The sequence below is a fragment of the Scatophagus argus genome, chromosome 8, assembly GCF_020382885.2.
Source record: "Scatophagus argus isolate fScaArg1 chromosome 8, fScaArg1.pri, whole genome shotgun sequence".
Classification (NCBI taxonomy): domain Eukaryota; kingdom Metazoa; phylum Chordata; class Actinopteri; family Scatophagidae; genus Scatophagus; species Scatophagus argus.
This window is the reverse complement of record NC_058500.1, coordinates 7,526,334-7,544,628: the sequence shown is the minus strand read 5'-3', so window position 1 is coordinate 7,544,628 and position 18,295 is coordinate 7,526,334. Positions and strand designations below refer to the sequence as shown.

The following is an 18,295-nucleotide window of genomic DNA, read 5'->3' as shown; positions in this document are numbered from 1 at the left end:
CCTACCTGTCTGGAATCTTAAACAGCTTCCCTTTTCCTCTCACCTTCCCACATCTCTTTCTGCACTTCCCTAAATTCCACCTGAGGGACTTTCTTAACAGTAAACTGTATGTTGATTAAGCATGATCATCTGTAACAAGCTCACGGATTGATGTTAAGCAATGCGGTATTTCTTTGTTCGACGGTGTCAGGTGCTAGCACAGCGACTCCGTTTGGGGCGTATGTACAAATGTTTGACCACATTACATTTCTGACATTTCCGGTTTCTTTCAGCCTCGAGCAAAACTCTGCAATTTTCCAAATGATGGTCAATAAGTACCATAATAATGTGGTTTTAAATATTGTTGTAGAACTGCAACCTGAAGCCAGCTGGCTACAGAAAAACAATTCTTCACTGTTTCACTCCGAAACAGGCCTAACAAATTAAAGCGTTTCACTCCGAAATGCAACAGAAGTGCAGTCGCTCAAAAATCACACTAGCAGATACTCTGAAGAGAGATTCATATTTCCAAAAAAAAATATTTACGTTAAATGATCAGCGAGCAACTGAAACAATACTGAAATCTGATAATTAGCAGGTTTCAGCTTTGTCCTTCATGTAGTACTCATTTAGTAAAAATATACTCATGTTTTTAAGAATGAGACTCTGATGTGTGTTTAAGGATTATGCCAGTGATTTCGCCTGCTTTAGCCCAGTTATCACAAACATGGTTTACATTACTGCCAACCACTGCGTATGGCAGCGTTTTATAATCTGTCTTTTTCTCCCACCTTCCATTGCGGCCTTTAGTTTCCTCCCATTTAATATTGAATGAAAATAAACTTGTGCTTTGTAGTCCAGTTGATAAATAAGTGAAAGACTGTTTTGTTTTGTTTTTTTGATAAATAGAAGATAATGAAATAATGATTAATGAATATATATTTTAATTTCAGTTATGAAATAGCCTCTAAGGTCACTGCAGTGTTCATTACATTTGGTCATTTCTGTGAAATACTGTTCTTCATGTGCACAACAGTTTTGTTTTTTGTTTTTCAGAAATGGCAGGACACTGAAATTCAACTCTGAGGATCTCTTTAATGTCATTTTTGCTTTCCAAAACTACTCGCACTATTTTGCATCCCTCACTGAGTTATATTCTAATCACATTTTTCTTCTACTTAGTTTTGCCTGATGGATTATGCCTGACCCACGAGGCTAATTGCTTTAAACCTTCTCCACAACCTTATTTTAACATTTTCTATACTCTCCATAGCATCTCACCATCGTCTCCTTCTTCTTCTCTCACTCTCTTACTTCCCAAGTCACACTTTTGAGATTCTACCTTATTTTCACTCCCTCCATGTTCCTTTGAGCTACAACAATTCCACTCCTCCTCCATCACACTGACAACTCCACACTTACTTCTGCTCTCCCCTCTCCTCCTGTCAGTGACAACTCCACACTTGCCTCGTCTCTTCTCGTTTTATAACTTGTGTTTCTTTAACACCTATAGGTTTTTCCAGCTACCTTCTCCTTGTGCAACAGGCGCCATTTGTCATCATCTGTGATCTCGTCTCTGCATCTTCTTAAAGAGCCTTAAACTGAACTCTGCTATCTCATCATCTTGTCTCACTTCGCTCTCACCTTCCTGTTCTCATCTTCTTTCATTCCCACTGTCATTGACACTACAGGAGCGTTACTCACTCGGCGAGTGTGTGCTTTTGTGCATCTATTCATCTACTCGTATCTGTGCTCTTCTCTGCCTGGCATCACCATAGTGACAGACTTTGGTCTGTATCTGTCCCTGCCTTGTATATCATGGCAGCAGTCGGACCACTGTGCTGACACGTCCCAGTTCACCCGGCTCCAACGTCACTGCTCCGCTCTGACCCTGCCAGCTCACATATGGAGCCCACATATGGGCCTCATCTATAAGAAATAGATGACCTGAAGGAGCCACAGCCCCTCCAGTGATGCAAACCCAGTTCGCAGAGGGCTGGTCTTACGAAACCCCTGCAGCATGTGAAGTCACAATTTAGCATTTGTCTGTTACAGCAAGGAGAAAAAAGCAGCGTTCTGACATAGATCGACCCTTTTCTCATACCTGTAGCAGATACTGACACACTTTAAGCTATTAGCATGCAAAGGAATTGCATCTCTGTTGTGTCCTAGAGGATTCAAATTTCAAATGTTTTTTGATTCCAGCTCTCCAAGATGGCACAGACACACTGTAAGACGAGATGATTAACAAGTCAAGAGAGGTGAAAAAAAATCCAACAAGTCTTTTTTTTCTTTGTTATTTTCTTATTAAATACATGACAGTTTTAACTCCCTCGGGCCTATAAAATCTGTTGAAACAACAACCTGGGAAGGGAAAAAATAATTTTCTTCAAGTGTGCATAAAACTGTATAACCTTTGATAAGGGGCCACGAGTTAACTTTCCTTAATTTCAAAGAGTCAAGCCACATATTACAGCACAGAAGAGTCCATAATGAAATATCAACAGAGACAACAGAGAAAATATTATTAATCTGTAATTTAAAGATGCTAAGATTTAATTTAAAGGTCCATAACAGAGTTTCTTGCAATTTTTAGTGCTGCAACTATAAATCATGTGTAATATTTGCTGATTATTTTTAAATGCATGCAGTTTTTGGTGTTTTTTGTTAACCATTGTAGCAGCTTTTGTTTTTCTTTTGCAAATCAAGAGCAGACCATTGAAACTTGCACAAACTGTGCAATGTCTGCATTAAATTTTGTCACTGTGACATTATGTTTTCACGGTAATGTCATTGAAGCAAAGACTGATTTGGACACTCAAAACAAAAAATAAATCAATAAATGCAGACTTGGCGTTCACTGTGATGGATTATACTACTCAAATACGTTTAAAGACAAGCGAATGTAAGTGAATGAACTGAAACTGGATCTGTAGACATGTACATCAAAATGTCTAAAACAGAAAAAAAGCATGTTTTACAAAAATGTTTAGCTATAAATAAAAGATTTGAAGTGAACTGGTTAAAACAGACAAAACCACTATTATGGTCTTTTAAAATGTAGGAACAATTTCAGCTTCCTGTAAAGTGGAAGCCACTGGTGCAGAACCGAGACTTTTTAATTTAATGAACTGACTCGTCGTTATCAGACAAGGATAAAACCCCTCGTCGTGATTTGCTCTCAAGTTTATCCTGTCTACCTCTCGTGTAGAAAGTCAGAAAATATGGCTGTTTTAAGCCTCCGAGCCCCACCAAGTCGGTTTGCTTTTAGTGGCGTCCTGAGTTTAACTGAAAAATCACACCGTGGCATCGCTCTCCGCTCTGGCATCGTTGCTGACATCCGTCTGTAAGCTGCTAGACAGACAGTGCCTGCCCCCCAACCACCACCACCACCATCTCTACCTCCCCCCCTGCGGTCGTGGAGTCTGAGTGTAGTTTGTATCCGGGTTGAACGAGGCGGCCGTAAACGCGGCCCTCCGTTCGAACGAACTCATTTACCCAGAAGCCATCGCGACGCCTCAACTTACAGAACTGGCTTCTTGGGCTTCGGGAGTGTTTCCCATTTAAACAAACAGTGCCGAAGATGGCGGAGAGTTAACGGTGTAAAGAAGAAATTATCGATCCGGCAGCGATACGTCCAGGAGGTAAGCTCACGCTCCGTGTTTGCTAACAGTCTGCAAATTTAACCGGACTTTGCATTTGGTTTGCGTTTCGACAGAAGGGGGAAATGTAGCCCACTGACTTGGGTTCCCAGCGGCAGTGCACACACAATATTGGCATCGGTACGGTGCGGAGGGCACAGTGCATGGTCATTTAGTACATGACAGCAAAGCTTTACTGACCTGTTCGTGATGGTGATGGAGTACATGCTAGGTGCCATCTGTTAGTTTGTCATCCGGCGTTGCAGAAGTGAATGAACGTGTGATTAAAAACTTAACTTGATCGCGCAAAGCCGGCCAGTTAACGCACAAGCTGGTGGACCACAGAAGTGTTTCCAATAGATGCAGAACATCGTGAAGTTTTTGGGAGAGCACACACTCTTTACACTCGCACGGGCGCCCTTCGACGTGCACAATCAGAGTGAGAGTTAACTGTGTTAACTAACTATATCCGTCGCTTGCTGCTGACTAGTCCGCGATAGTCGGTATGAAAACTGTACAACAATAAGCCCGACGCTGTCGCAACATGAGGGAATTTGGAGCGAAATGTTTGTTGATAATGTGCGTGCAGACACACTCAGCTGTGTATCATAAGCATCGTGTATATAAAAAAGCGGCTGCTTGCGCATTTTATTGGTTTCGTTATTGTAAACATGCGATGTGGGGAAGAGGCAGACGATGCTGACTGTCTGTCGGTCAACCAGCCTGACCGGGTCCCGACTGCTGAGCGATCAGCAGTGCACTGACTCTCCTGTATGTCTCCGGTGTGCACGTCGGTGCTCTGGATGGGGCATGCGTTGGCAATACATGTGTGAGGTAAAAGAGTGAATGGCCGCCGTGCCTGTGTCTTTCTTCCCTTCTTGGATCTTCATAAACCCCTCCTGTCATCTGCTTCGTTCTCAATAATGTATCTCACTGTATTTCTGCAGGGGGCAGTAACGTGGCCCTGTGCATGTGCACTGTCCACTGTCCTGTAACCCCGAAGGTCCATGGTTTGATCTCGAATCAGCCAGTGTACAGCCAGTGCACACAACATATATATATATATATATATTGTGTGTGTGTGTGTGTGTGTGTGTACACACAGAAAGCACCATGTCCTTGAGGATGACACCAGAGCCCTACCTGCTACCTACTTGCTCACACTGGATAATAGCAATCTGCTCTTCATTGTGTGTAAACAGTAGTTGAATAGAAGTGATGCAGATGGTTTTTGTTGTCAGTGTGGACAGGTGAGGGATGGATGTCAGGTTAAGTGAATTACATGAAAAACAATGTTTACAGTTAGATCTCTTTGCAGCTTTGTTTTGTGGCTGAATAAGGGTGCTGCTAATAATTATTTTCATTATTTATTAATCTGTCATTTTTGTCTATGAAATGTGTAAAGTTGGGGAAAAAAAGTTAAAAATGTTTCCAGAATCCAGAAATTGACCTCTTCAGTCCAACAGTCCAATTCGAAATGTATTCAGTTAGGAAGATATAAACCAAAGAAAAGCTGTAAATACTCTACTACCAGATAATGTTTTGAGTATATATTGATAAATAATTTCTTGCCTGTTATATTTATTTACTCTTCTGTTTTGTATATATTCCTATTACAGGATGTTGCTGTAAAAAAAAATAAATAAATAAATTTATTAGGTTAGAATTGTTTGAAAGCTGATGAAAGTTGATGTCTGTCAAGTCTTGATTTGAATCTAACCAGCTACTGCTTGTTTAAAGGTTAAATGAGAAGTCGAGTATTAAAACTGTTGGTGATTCATATTCTAATGGTGGTTAAAGCAAATAATCGTTTCCTCTCTGTGGTTGAAATGTCTCTCTGCTGCCCAAGTGGAGGGGTGTGGTGGCTAAAGGCCTTGTCTCTTTCCATAGCACCCCTCTCCTGACAGATTTACAGTCAGCTCTGTGGCCCAAGTCTCTGCACACATGCAGACACACACGCGCCCACAACCTGCTCGCAAGAAGAAGCAGGGGTGTGTGACCTCTCATGGACGGAGACCCACGAGGGGTCTTTGCTCAGCGGACGGTGCGATGAATGCATAGACGAGGAGGAGGAGGGTGACACTGATGCATGATGTTTTCTGAATGGCGAAAAATGGGATGGAGGTTAGCAAGGGATGCTGGTGACTGGGTCAGGCGCTGGGGGCAGGGCTCGCAAGGCTTAGCGGGAGGGAGGCAGGACACCAGCCTGGGAGCATGGGCTGGTGTGTGGAGGAGGGAGGGGGGGGTGTACACTGAGGGGAGGAGCTCAGGTAAATCCTCTTGCTGGAATTCTACCTGACTTTTTTCTTGTCTTTTGTGACTTTTGTTGATCCTGTCTCTGCCCTCCTCGACCCTGCCCTGTTATTTGTGGAGGTTTACTCACCTCTTCTGTGAAATCAGGAAGTGTTCTGACTCACAGGGACCACATTCTTTGCTGCGCTCTCTCTTCTCTCTGTGGTTTGTCTCTCGCTGTCCCCTTCCTCCCCCAACTGCTGTGTAGTGAACTGAGCTGTTGTCCTGTTGTTGTTGGGGGGCCCCTCTCACATGTGTCAGGGTGTATTAAAAAGGAATTAATCTTCACCACCTCTCATTGATTTTGCTCTCTGGAGGAAGGGTCTCTCTCTCCCTCTCTCTCTCTCTCTCTCTCTCTCTCTTTCTCTCTCTCTCTCTTCTTTTCTTTTCTTCTTAACTAATTTTTGTCCTCTTGTCCTTTACTTGGTCAGTTCAGCTGTGGTTACCTCCCCACCTGATCTGATGCAGCCTTATGTGGTTTCTTTTGATACTGTTTACACTATGCTATTTGACTTGTGATACTTATGTCAAAACAACACTTTTTAAATGTTTTTCAATGTTGTCTAAACAAAAGGAATAAGAACTTTTTCTAAGCAAAAATATTTACAATTAAGTAAACAAGACTACTGTTAAGTATCCGCTAAACCCCGCCCCCCCCTTAGTTACTGTTGCTATGCCTACCAAGCATTCCATTCTAGAAGGCACATATACAGTTTACAGTGTTGAGGTGCCACTCAAAAGTGATATGAAAGCAATATATAAATAGTATAAATATATAAATAATCACAATTTAAATATACACTACTACACGAGCGATAGTACATGCATGAAATAATGCTAAACGCTTGAGACCACAGATGCATAATAGAAGTAGATGCTGGAACCTATAGATGGCACCCATTCAGCCAACTTTCACACAACACCAAAAAAGTTTTTCCAACTTCCAGCTGTTCGGCTCACTGTTGCAATACTATGAGATGCTGCTGGGCAAAATTAGAAGTATAGCTGAGCTGCACCCTCATATCCATAATCTGTTTAATACATTCATGCCTCAGGTTAAGGCTGCATGTTTCAGACCAAAAGTCTGGAAAAAAAAAATCCACGTAGAAGATGTGGAATCAAAGAGAGTAACTTATATAGCAGTGAACAGCAAGTTAGTCTTAAAAGTATCATCTAACTGTAAAGCAACAACCTCTCTTTGCCTTTCTATATGTCTTATGTACTTCACACTTGGCACATGTATTGCTGGAGATCCAAGGATGCACAACAGTGAAAGTTTTTTATGTTCAAATTGGCTGTTACATTAATGTAGTATTTAAAAAAACAGTATTTAGAATAATGATTAAATAAGTCATTAGATTAATCCAGTGGTTGTCAAAGTGGGAGCAGGGGTCCTTGAGAGGGTTTATTTTCACTCTAATTCCATTCATGAGTAACACAGCGACACAATCCGTTATGGAGAAATCCAAAGCCGGACAGAACTGCCGCCTAGTAACATTTGTTGACTTTTGATTGGGTAGTCATGTCCGTTGGAGGATTTCATGCCAACTTTGGTACTTTGGTAAGCCTACCACATTTTTAATAAATGGTCAATACCAAAAAAGTTACTGAGTTCAGTATCTCCACTCAGTTAACTGATGGGAAAGCCAAAAAAGAAAAACAAAAAAAAAACCTCCACACACACTGAAACTGAATTGTAAGGTGTCACTTGTATGATTTTGCATATGTCAAGTCAATTTGCTATTTATGGCTCTCCTCTTAAGCCAGAAACCACAGAGCCAGAATTCCTGCCTGTTAAGTTATCAAGAGACAAGTTGTGCTGCTGCTCTTCTGATAATAAACTAGAGATAGACAGGGGAATTATGTGTTGGCTTTAGCTTTGACACCCAAATGAGCAATATTTTATCATACAGCCAACAGTTTGAAACCAGAAATACTACCCACATCCCATTTAAGAAAAACATCTTGGCTGCTTTCTGGCTCGTAAGGCCATTTTCCATTTAACTATCAATGAGTGTCCTTCACAGAGTGTCTTTTGAAAGTTTGGAGTTTTATTTAACATTAAAGTTGTAAATTTATCTTAAAGTGGTAGAGACTGTCCTAATTACTTGATGATTTTTTCTTATTTTTTTTCCTTAACTGAACTTCTAATAATGCAAATTTTGGTCTCCACCAACTGGCTAACCATCTGCTAAATGCTCAACACTAACTTACAGGTAGCATAGAGTTAGTTTAACCTCATGTTAACAACAAGCTGAAAGATGCTAAAATGCTCCGTAGAGCTGAATGGGTTTGATATGACATATGGTAATCTGCCTTCATTGTTAATATAAAAATACTGATTGGGGTAGCTTTAAGTTTGTTTTTATATGACATTATTGAACATATCACGACAAACAACTTGAATTTTCTTTTTGCTACTTCTCATATTCTAACAGCATCTCTCCCTCCAGGATAGATTAACGTTAGAGTTGCACTATAAAACACATCAAACTAACTCATCCTAATAGCCAGGGAAGCCCAACTCCCAGTTTATGTGTGAAAGGAAAACCCAGAGTTTTAAAAGATAATTACAAAAGGAAGTAATATTTTTAAAAATCTTATGGAGATTGACTCATTTTTCATCTGTTACTGATGCACTAGCAGAGAGATGACACTTAAGTGGACAGCTAAACACTTATTAAGAATGGAGAACATTCAGTGAAAGCATAAATAAGCAGTCTCTGCACAGATTTACATTTTTATTGGTCTGTGCAATTTGAAGAAATCTTCAGAAATATGAAGCAAAGCATTTGATGATAGAATTCAATTATACAAGAAATTCCTGTTAAATGTAAGATACAGTTTGGGTTTCCTTAAGCAGTCTAACAGTATATTTCTCAAAAGAAAGACCACATGAAAGTAAAGATGTGTGACTGATATTTCTGTAACACACAAAATGTGTACAACACAGGAAAATAAACGCACATTAAACCCACCTCTGGTCATTTTCAAAATACTGTTTGCCACACTTGTCACCTAATGTCATGAGTCTGCAAGAGTTTTTATGTAGACATCACTGGTATATGTCAGATTTACACCACAGCTTTAATTAAAATATTTTTCAAATTTTAGTTCACTAGAAGTGGCTTCTTGATTATTAAGAATTCCTTACAGACCTAAATTTACCTTGTTCAGAAGTGACAACAGCTACCAACCAGTTAGCAAACAGCCCTGCAGTTACAGAAGACAAACATATCAGAAGTGAATTAATCGATAATCATTCAGTTCTGGGATCTTTTCTGAATGATAATGACATTTTCCAGATAACTGATTGGTCTGTAGGCGGAGCTTTTATACATTTTGTTCTCGAACATAGCTTCCACGGGTAAGGTGTGCAGCACCTGTAGATTGGTTTAAGAATTGAGCCACCATCATAACCCTAAAAACCCAGGGTTAAAATTGAGGTTACTTCACTAAGATGAAATCCCGCTTCATAGTACATGACCGTTAATGTTTGTGTTGTCCTACTCCAGTAAGACCTGTGTTAAACATGGAGCGAGTCATGACACCAGGTTACTGCACATATATTAACTTATTCACACTGAAGGCACACACAGATGGTCCCCGTACTGGTTTGAGATTGATCTAAGAGCTGTGTTAGTCAATTCAGTTGTTTAACATGTCAGGAAATCCAGATGTTTTGTCATTTCAGGGGGAAGCAATTATTTGGGGGTTTATAAAAATGTTTTTGGTAATGTCGAGGAGCGGAGAAAGTAGTTCTGTGATAATAGAATAAATTTCAAACTGAGTTTGAGGGATGAACTGATTAGAGGCAGAGAGCTGACAGAGAGGGATGAGCTGACTGTCAGAACAACTGTCGACTGTGGATCCTCACTTTCAGTCTCCTCTCTTTTCCCAGAATGCCTGTGTGCAGCTCGTGTCCTCTACTGCTTGATTTTTCTGAGAGCTATTTCTTCTGTGAGAGGAATGTCAAGTGCCCATCTCGGTGCGTTTCTTCACGTTCAGTGTTTTGTTTTGTTTCCTTGGGTTCACTTTTGATTTCCTTGTTTTTTTTGTGCTACTCTTCTGATCTTGGCAACTTCAGTCTTCATCTTCTCTGTTGTATTTCTTCCATGCTGTATACATTAAAGTGGTGCCCAGGATATGGCAGAACGATATGTTAAAAAAAAAAAAAAAAAAAAAAAATGATTTTGCGATTATTTTGACAGATATTGCAATTACAGTATGAGTCACAATTTTAATTTGCATCTCATTTTCAGTTGAAAAAAAAAGATAGAAAAATGATGATGTGATTTTTGATGGATTCTGTACCAAGGAATAGGAATGAATGAATAAACAGAAATAAAATATGTGTTAATATCACACATATTGTCTTTATACAACCATGGCTTTCTTTTGTGTTAGTGCAGGTCCATGTGTGTGTGAATAAATGTGAGTGTGAGTGTGTATGAGAGGGATGAAGGAGGGGGGACAGAAAGTGAGGAGGGAGGAGACGTGGAGAGTCGGTTTTATTAACGTGGCGACTCCCGCTAAAATTCAGGGAGTGCTGTTGCATCCAGCTGTTACTGGTTGCGCGAGGCTTCGTTGCCATGGCAACACAGCCCTGCGCGCCTGCTCAAGGTCGTTCATCCAGCTCTGAACTGAGCAGCGTGCTGCACATAGGATGCACATGGAGAGGGAGAGAAAAAGAGAAAAACTACTTCCAAGTGACCAATCAGAAGCACTTGAGGTGACGTTGTGGTCGGCGAACAAACTCGGGCCTCCCTCCACATGCCTTCTGATACACACTCTCACACACACGCACTTTCTTCAACAAAGAAATAAACAAAAAAGAACCTCTGGCCTTGGGGCTTGTAGGTTCTTTTGCCAGCTGATAAAATATTTAGCTGGTCAGTGGAAGAATGAGGGCTACAGTGGCTGGAGAAGAAGCGAGCAGTCGAGCTTGGTTTGGCTTCCTTTCTCTAATGGAGCATTGCTGTGAGGCTACCTGGGGCTTCTTCCTCTTCTCTCCTCTTCTCTCCTCTTCTCTCCTCTCCTCTCCTCTCCTCTCCTCTCCTCTCCTCAGAGGGCTGCAGCATCCTTCGGTAGCTCTGCTGCATGTTTGCTGGCACCAGCTGAAGTGCAGCGCACATTGGACCGTAAAGGCCCCATTGCGCTGTGCGATAGCGCTACTCTTGCAGGTTCATTGCATGTCACACAGTGTGAAATTGGGTCTAGTAAAATCTTGTCTGCAGTCTCTGTCAGAAAGCATCAGTTGTGCGACATCTCATTGTGTGATAAATACCAAGTGAATTGTGGCACTGTGAAGTGAATATGAAGAGTCTACAGTGTGCTGAAATTAGGTTTAAGCGCAAAGTACAGCTGATACTGATGGGAATGTCATTAGTTTGGCAGGTTTTGGGTCATAAAACAAATTTATTAGATGGAAATGTCCCTGTGGTGGCAGTGCTAGATGAAAAGTCGGGTGGTAACCAGATTCTGTACAGTTCATCTTCTGGGAACCACGAATGTTTGTGCAAAACAACATGGCAGTCCATCCAGTTGTTGCTGAGATATTACAGCTTAAGTGGTGGACTGACAGGCATTGCCATCCCAACAGCCATGTTGTTAGCATGACTGAAAATATGCAAGAAAAGACATGTTATCAGTAGGGGTGCGCTAACTGTATAAATCCTAATGTGATAAACATTACACACAGTATCAGGTCATGCTGATGCAGTTACACCACAGCAGACAGGGCTAAAAGCTGCTGCAAGAAAAAAAAAACTTTGGCATCAAAGTTAAGAGAGCAGAAGTGAAACATCCCACAACTAAGGTCACACAGTCACCTTGTAACTATACTGGACTACGAGGCAGAACAAGTTGGAGCTGAAGCAGCTGAAGAGGCAATGGTTCATGGATCGCACCGTGTGTTCACTTTGCCGTAATTAATCAGCAACTCAGGTCATAATGTTGGGATTGAAAGGATGTTTTTAGATGTTTAAGAGTAGTGTCAAACAGCTGAATACTTAATTTTTAGGCAGGGATGTTTGAAGAGAAAAAAAAAGGCGGAGGTAACTCAATAGTCACCACGCCGAAGTTTGTTTGATCAGAGCAGTCATTCCCAGTATTGTCTCTGTTAAGTCACATTAAAGTTTGAAATTGATCTGTTGATATTGTTAGGCTCATCGTTATCACTCAAACATGTGGTAAATTTAAGAGCCGAGAACACAACGTCACCACAGTCAGTTTGTTATGTTTTATTTTGGTTTGTACACATGCATCGTAGCAGCAGTGACGTTGTGAGAATTTGACCCTAAATTTTGGACACTGCAGGGAATTTGACAATTTTGTTCTGTCTTTAAGGCCACAGTTTCAGATTGACGACCAAAGATCGTACCTCATTTCTCTCGTGATGGTTAACTTGTACTTTGGAGCAGCGGAAATCACACACTGTAGAGGCCCTTAGGAAATCTCACTTAACATGTAGTGCGTTGCTCCCCTGCAAACACACGAGCAGAAGACTGCTGTCAGCAAGAGTTAACAGATCAGCACTGGCCTACCTATTCTTGAATGTGCAGAGAAAACATGTTGTGGTGCCTTACTTTATGACAGTTTGTTTTCTTCTTCTTCTGCTTCCGTTGACTTTTTGATTATTTCTTTTTTTCCACAGGGTGCACACAGAGTTCAGCGGATCGATGTTTTCTGTGAGAGCAGTGACGAGTCGTGTCACGTTTTGTGATCAGTGACGAAACGATTTAGGGCAGGCGTGTGACAGATTGTGCTTTTCTAACTTTTCAAACGAAACCCGTCACCTTTTAGTGAGACCCAAGCAGAGGAGAGGTGGATTTTAGGTGGAGGAGGTGAGGTTAGTTTTCACGATGCTTATTGAAGGGGTCCTCAGAGGGGTGCGAAGGAGAGTTCTGTTTTTTTACTTATTTTCCATTGTAAAAGTGCCGGCCTAGTTTATGCGTTTTAAAGCTCCTTTACATGCCCGTACACACACACACACACACACACACGGACGCACATGCACACAAACCTTTATGAGGTAGGATTTAAGGTAAATGTTACCAGCTGCACCACAGCGAGCAAGTGGCTTCAACTCTGCCTGAACCCAGCTGTTACGTGACCACTTCCTCAACAATTTACTCCCGTCCTGCATTCCCCTCGACCGCCACACCTCTTATATCACTCTACCCCCACCACACACACATATACACACACACACACACCGCCATCTCCATCCGCCAGCTCCTCTCTCCAGTGTCACCAGCAGCAGCAGCAGCAGCATCACTCATCTCAGGATAGCGGGAGAGCGCTTCAAGGTCCACCACCCCCCACCTCGCCACCTTGGTGTGGAGCAGCGAGCCGGCCTGGCTGGCTTCGTCTGATTGGCTGCCCCCCCCAACTCCCCTCCGAGGTCACAGTGTTGCTGTGATGTCACAGAGGCTTGTTTATCCGTACCTCCTGTCAAGCTCAGTTACAACACACTGTACACAACAGCACCTTGTGTAAGCACTAACAGCATTAGTCATTGCATTATTCTTTATTATTTATTTGGACCACCATTAGCTTCCACAAAGTGGTCACTTTAGTCCTTCAGGTGCACAAACAACACAACCTTAAAAAAAAGCAAATCGTTTAAATCAATTAAACAAGAACACGCAAAGAGGCCATTGTGAAGATCAGAAAATAAGAAAAGGTAGAAAAACATTAACATTAAAAACATCAAAATAAAAAAGTGTCTATCTGAGGTTCATCAGCGTTTGTTTTAGTGACTTTATGAAAGAAATATTTGGTCTGAGGAGCAGAAGAAGCTCCACAGACGAATCTGGTGACTTATTAATGTGTTGCACCACAAATCGAACATCACCACCAGACCTGCTGTGGCAGAGCGGACCTCAACACACTTTGGCTGACAGCAGGAGGTTAATAAGCTGGTTTACATCTATAGACAACATGATACAATTTATTTATTTATTTATTTTTTTAGATTGAGTAATTTACCAATTGATCAAATGACCGCTTAGAGTAAATGAACAACGTCAGTCCTAACAGAAGATGGAATATATACAGAGCAGAACATTTTCTTTCCCATCAAGGAAACAATGTAATCTGTCTGATCAGACAAAGACAGTTAATTATCTAATTTAACACCCAGCTGATATGAACTAGCCAACCTGAGTGGAGTAGCTTTAGTCACAACATTAGCTACCAATCACAACTCGTTCTCTAGTGCACTACTGATTTGCCCGTTCCCAGCCATTTAGTTATGTATGGTCACTTCTGTCTCATACACACACACACACACACACACACACAAAACCCTTCATTGACTGGCCCATAGCTGACATCAGTACCTTTTAACCCGGGATGCTGTTGTGTAGCAGACGTCAAATTGCTCTGTGAAACTTATGACTCAGGAGATTTTGAAAAGTGTGCGCATGACATCCAGAGAAGACGCGGGCTCAGGCTTCAGTCAGACTGCTGAATTTCACATTCTGCTGAGGACTAAGCGGAGGTACTATCTTCACCCATCTGTTTCTGCCAAGCTAGGAAGGAGGAAAGAAGCCCTCCGTGCATCAGCCTCAGCTCAGGCAGAGTGGGGGAAGCGTCTCTGGTTGAATCAGCTTATCCTCTTTCATTTTCTTCCACTGTCTGCTACACAATGAATCCGTTAGTTCTGCGAGATCCGAGTCATAGTAAACAGTCAGTGACATCCGCATGCTCTCTTTAGAGGAAAAGGGGCCAGAATTTAAATATTTATTTGATGCAGTGTGAGACAAAGATTTCAGTTCTCTTCTGGGGGCTTTTTATAGCTGCTGTTTGTGTATTTTTAGGTGTTGTCCAGCATATGAGGCTTTACTTATGTTAAGGTTCACCTCTCCTGCTTCTCGCTATGTGTACGTGCATGTCCCTTTGTCTCAGTTAGACATGATGCCCAGGATGAAATATCATCTCCTGTTGGACTCTGCTGCCCACTCAGGTAACCATCAGGTGAACAGCCTCAGCTTGCCCGCAGCTCTGCAAGGTTGCAGGTTATGTTTATTGAACCGGTCAAGCCCGACTAACTGACGACTGACGGGCTGTTGAAATCTCTGGTAGATTTGGGTGTAGTGTGCTGGGGGAAACGCTGCCTTTTCCTCTCCAAATATTTGCTGCGTGACCTAGTCCACTGTGAGAAACTGCCTGGACAAATATGCGTGTAGGCGCATCCATTGGAACTGATAACAATGGAGTAACAGGAGGGCAGATGTGAATGGAAAATTTAAAAAAAAACAAAAATCACTGTGCTTGCTACTTTTATGTGCCATTACATATAATCAGTTAAGACAAATAAGTCCTGTTGAGGCCTACTTCCTGTTGAGGCGTGTAATTAAAATGCCATCCAACAAACAACACAGATTATTTTTACTTACTGTCCATTCATTTCCTTGGTCTCTGTAACTGATATCCCGTCAAACCAGGCTGGTTTTGACGGTCCCACTCTGCTCCAGGCCAAGACCCTGCTTTGACAGGAAGCACAACATATTAATGTCCTAAAAATGCTGTGTCATTATGACTTGAATGGCATGCTAGGCCACTAAGTGACGCTTAACAAAGCAGTTGCTTCACTGTCCTCTGTGGGGTTTTTTACACTGCGAAGTGTACATGGTGGAAGTGGAAGTACATGGAACGTGCTGTTTAGTGCGTTTTTAGATCAAGGCTGTGTTTGTAAATGCACTTTTGAAGGTTTTTAATTTATAAATAAAATAAAGCCAAAAACTTTTAGTTTTTTTCTTATTTGTTTTTGTTCATGAATGTTTGTTTTTGCTCATTTAATGTTAACAGTACACCATTTTCTTTTGGAAAAGAGTGAATTCTCAACACAACATCATCGAAGTGTGCTGGTTACTGATGTGTGACGAGTTCCATGCTGTTCGCTGTTAACAAACAGGCCAGCATCGCAAGACCTCAAGGCCAAAGACGACCTGGTAAATAACTTTGACAAACAAGATGGCGCCCATTTAAGTAACACTGGGTGAGACTGAAACTTCTCCATGTACTCTAACCAGAACATCAGGGACTCTTCATGGTAGCTACATGGAAGCAGGTTTCATACGTGAAAGATGAGGCTTATGATCTTGAAAATTTAAAGCAGGTGATGAAGCGCAACTTTTCAGTCGCATCTGAAAAACCTCCACCATAACACATCATCATTGTCTCAGTTTAGCCACAGAGAAATGTTAACCCATCATTATTTTATGTTTGGACGTGTTTCCTCCTGTTGTGATGTAAATAAAGGCTGTCGTCCTGTTCTGAGTATTGGCGGTGGTGGTGCCGCTCTTTGTTTGTGTTTGCATCACGGATTGTACCTTTAACTAGGATGGCTGCCTGTTATCGCAGGGACTTTACTGTCTGCCGGAGTGAAAGCCGCTTAGTAATATTTATGTGATACTACAGTAAGCACACGTACACGCTGGAAACACATTCTCTCACACGATGGTGACAGGCCTCCTGTTAAGGCGTCATGGAGAAGTACGTGTTAGACCAGTACGGTCTCCCTCCCTATCTCACCACCGCTAAAAATAACTCCAATCTCCACACTAGGTTTAGAGAAACAGAGGGAGGGAAAACACAGAGAGGGTGGAGGTAAGGAGAAGGTTGAGATGATGGGATGAGAGGGTGGCAGAGTGAGAAAACAACAATTAAAGTGAGAGAAAGAAGGGGGGGCGGAGCCAGGGTGCAGCGAGTGAAAGAAAACAAGTCATTAATAATTTACCTGGAGGACACCTCTAGTTCGACCTTTAGTTCTGGTCAGCGGTGTTCAGCAAAGAACAAAGTGTTGTGCAGGATGTAGTGTGGCGTTGGGAAAGTCTTTCACTCCACAGCGAATGGCCAGGTGAGCTCAGGTACTTCAGACCTACCTATAAGAGAAAATGACATGCGATCTAGAGAGAGCGATTCAAGTAATTCATGAGTTTCAACCTGCCAAACACTGATGAGACAAAATTTTACAATTCACCAAACAAAAATAATTTATTTCATGTAAAAGTTTAGGTAAACAGTGCAAATATTCCAAAGAAATCTACCAGGAACGTGTGGTTGCATTTAGTTGAAGCTGAATCAGGTTGAACTGGGTTTAATTTAGCATTTTTGTTCTGGTTTCCTGGTTTGTAGGGTTGAGTAGTAAAATCCACAGCCAGGGATGACAAGTACAGGAAAGCAGCATTAAGCCATTTTTCATCATCACTAAAAACGTTGGTTTACACTGTTTTCTTAAACTGTGGGCAGGGAAGCAGAAATAAAATCTATAAAATTTAAAATTACCTACAAGTAAAATACTCCAGCTTTTAGTGCTCATCTGAAAATAAAAGATAATACCCAAAAGCTCTGTATTTATAAAATATCATTGAGGATCTTTCTTTATGTGCATGTGCTGACTGTCTGTGTGAAGTCCAGTGTGAAATGACTCATTTTCTTCGGTATTGAGCTGGCTTTTACTGTGAAGCAGCTGCAGGAAGTGTATAGTTAGCTGTTATTCTTAGGTGAGCTAAGAGAGCTAAAGGACTCGGTTTGTCCGGCGGTATCTGACACCCCAACCTCAAACATACACACACACACACACGCACACGCACACTCCTATCTGATGCCAGAATTGCTTTTGGCTGTGTTCAACAATTTATGTAACTTTTCTGAAACAGAAACTCCAACAAGCAGGCCCACTTCATGCAGTAACTGGTCAGATGTGTGGAGGTGTGAAAGTAAGCAAGATTTGAACTTCTCTCTCAGGCTCACTCTTTTAAGTTTCCTCACTTTTCATGTGTACAAATGAGTGCAGAATCATGCATGTCTTTGGCCTTGAAGAACTTTGGATGTAGTCCGATGAAACTGTGCACAAACTGGTTTCAGATCTGACGTTTTTAGCACTTTTTTCAATTTAAAACATCATGAGCAGGAATGGACTTTATTATGACAAAACAGAGCAAAGGGATGTGACACAGGAAACCGCAAAGCTCAAACCGTCCGGAGAAAGTTGAATCTAAGTCGTTGTGTTGAAGTTTTGACTGAAGACTTCTTGTTTTCTCAAAAAACAAAAAAACAGGAAGTATCGTGTTACAGCGGAACTCGCATGTAGTACACAGTTGATATTGCTGCCGTTCTTGAGTTTCAGAGAAAAAGTTTGGCTCCACGCTTCTGAGTGTTTGATTGGTGAACCAGGACACTGGTCATAAAGTCTACATGCTGATGAGTCTTTATCCTTTGCTTTAGTTGTCCTTTTGACACCACGTTACTCTAAAGCACACACATATTCAGCTGTGACTAGTCAGGACAAATTCATGACTGCTCTGCGTTTAACCTTTGTCCTGTCTCACTTAAGATGCACAAAAGAGCAGAAATAATACCCGCGGCAGTTT

The 18,295-nt window shown here is 41.6% G+C and overlaps 1 protein-coding gene across 1 annotated transcript in view; it reads left to right on the top strand.

The window, feature by feature from the left end:
* The first annotated feature begins 3,472 nt into the window (after window positions 1-3,472).
* Window positions 3,473-18,295, top strand: part of LOC124063010 (nuclear receptor coactivator 3-like) — a 54,377-nt gene continuing 39,554 nt past the window's right edge. The window contains exon 1 of the mRNA XM_046396204.1: window positions 3,473-3,623. The gene's annotated coding sequence lies outside the window, so the exon portion shown is untranslated. The remainder of the gene's footprint in view (window positions 3,624-18,295) is intronic.